We start from the raw sequence: 2500 nt of genomic DNA, 5'->3' as shown, positions 1-2500 counted from the left end.
TGCCCGTCGAACCTCTCATTCAATGTGAGGCTGGACGGGCAAAGACAATGCAAAGACAAAGCCTTTATTCCCCAAGGACTCCAAAATGGCCGCCGAGTGATAAAGGTGAATTCATAAGAAATAACATTGTCATGGCCAACAATCTACAAGTGGTGGGAGGAAGTTTGAAAACATTGCACAGACAAAAAATATCATCAATTATACCATTCCTGCACAAAGTTATGGGGACAAAGTCTAAAATGTGGTAGTTTTTTATTCTTTCCATGGCTCTTTCAACATAGATTCTTAGAGATGCAATCCTTCTTGTTTCCAGTAATTCAGTTTCATTAAAGTGACCTGATTCATTCATATATGGTGAACCTTTACTTTAACCCCTTTACATGCCAGCATCTCTTGAATAGTGAAACCTCTATCAGCCATTATAACATCACCATACTGTAGTTTCTCTATTAGCCCTGACTTTTGGGTTAGTTCCTTGTCAGAAATGCTGCCACCATACAGGGTTAAAACAAATGAAATCCCTCCTTTCGGTACAATACCAACCAAGGCAATTGTTCCTTACATAGCCTACTAAAAATGTTGCTTTTTTAAAGTCATGAAACAGTATATACAGAAAAGGGGGATGTAAATATTGGAATGCCCTGATTCACGAAACAGACAACCTTTGGTTGCAAAAAGACCAGCATGTTTTTGTTAACAGTATTGTTCTTCAGTTGTTGTTTCTGAGGATTTGCTTTGTGATAACGTGTACACTGTACCTGTGTTCAACTGTTTAGTCAAATTTCCCAGGGTTCCAAGGCAAATTGTTGTCAAAACAAACAGAGTAAACAAATCTGACAAGGAAAATATGTTCCTTTGAAAGGTAGTCCTATGGCGATGGTTTGGACGGACAAAAATTGAATTCATTTCTTTAAAAGTGAGATGAAAGTGTCAACAAAAACATGGGCAGAGTGGATTTGAACAATCAAATTCAAACAACTGTGTGAGCAGGCAAAAGTGGAAATTCTTCATGCCTCTAGCATGGTTAATGCCCACATTTTTGAGAAGTTAACCCAGAAGCACAGAACCCAAACAAAGCTTCATTTTTATGTTAAGCTGATCAAGGATATGATTGGTTATTTCTCCATTTGCCAACTGTCTGCTACTTCAGGGCATCTTTGGACGGACAAAAATTGAATCCAATTCTTTAACAGCAAGATGAAACTATCAACAACAACAACAACATGGACTGAGTGGATTTGAACCATCAACTTCAAACAACTGTGTGAGCAGGCAAGAGTTAAAAAATGGTGGCGACGCCTCGTGCCTCTACAGTAGCATGGTTAGAGCCCATATTTTTGAGAAGTTAACCTGGAAGCACAAAACACAAAGCTTCATTTTCACGATAAGCCAATCAAGGCCAATTTTCTGCTACTTCAGAGTATCTTGGAGGTCAGTGACCCATAAGTTACAGGAAAGGTCACTGCAAGCAGTGTGTGAGGCAAAACAAAGAAACTTTCTGTAGGAGGGCCTGCAAACTTTCCAACAAAAGGATTTGCTTAGCTTACTTTTGCAACCACTCAGCAGAAGACCTTGCCTAATAAGTCACCTGTGCCAAATGTGAAATGTCACAATGATCTGAAATTTTACATTTCTTGGCACATTTGTGAATGAGGACATGTTTTAGTGTTGTAAATACCTTTATCTTCATACTTAAATTGTTTCTCTAATAATTACTTTGCCTCCACTACTTAACCGGACTAACACAACAATAATATCTGGGCGTGTTGGCCAGCCAAGTCACTATGCCATTCATTTAGCATTCGAATGGGTAAAAAAACATTTATACACTAACTCTACATGTATATAAAGAGAAGAGTAATGCACCAGAGCCGGATACGAAAACCCCTAAAAACCAGCAGCTGGAAAAAAACACACAGAACATGCAGCCCCAAACAAGGCAGTGGGGTTCTAGGTCTACCAACGCCTGCAAACTACAAACCTAAAACCCACAAACCACTGCGTTTGGTAGGAGTGGGTTGTCCATACGTCCACCCCTCCATGTATGCCAATGTGACCAGTATCATGCTAGTTTACAGCATACATCTTTGATATTGGACATCCATCTTTTGATTGACACCTGTCAAAACAAGGCATCCGCTCACCAGTATCACGTGACCATATCGCAGGCTCAAACTTAGAGCTCACTGAGGTCAGCTGTTTTTTTTTTTTTTTGAAGTTGACCGCTGACCAGGTACTGGTTTTCGATTGGATTGCAGGCTCAACCCAGGTTAACTTTCTGTGGCTTGACGCGGCTACACGGCCATACTACATATAAACCAAAGTTCTCACACAGTCAAAGCTTTTCATGTTCAGGTAGAAAACAGTTTGGAAGATGTTTCGTTTCTGCATTTTTCACTGGTTTCAATCCAGTTTGACATATGATATCTGTGGTCCACACTGGTGGCTATGCAGTTATTCAAGTCAAGCATCGGCGGGATGTTAACTTAAAGCTAATTTT

The 2500-nt window shown here is 39.9% G+C and overlaps 1 protein-coding gene across 2 annotated transcripts in view; it reads right to left on the bottom strand.

Annotated features, from left to right (window-relative positions):
* The window catches only part of LOC137994854 (uncharacterized), a 114572-nt gene that overhangs the window by 102456 nt on the left and 9616 nt on the right, over positions 1–2500 (bottom strand). The gene's annotated exons all lie outside the window — the stretch shown is intronic.

The sequence above is a fragment of the Montipora foliosa genome, chromosome 3, assembly GCF_036669935.1.
Source record: "Montipora foliosa isolate CH-2021 chromosome 3, ASM3666993v2, whole genome shotgun sequence".
In the NCBI taxonomy this organism is placed as follows: domain Eukaryota; kingdom Metazoa; phylum Cnidaria; class Anthozoa; order Scleractinia; family Acroporidae; genus Montipora; species Montipora foliosa.
Note: the sequence above shows the minus strand (reverse complement) of the source record. Positions and strands in the feature narration are given on the sequence as shown.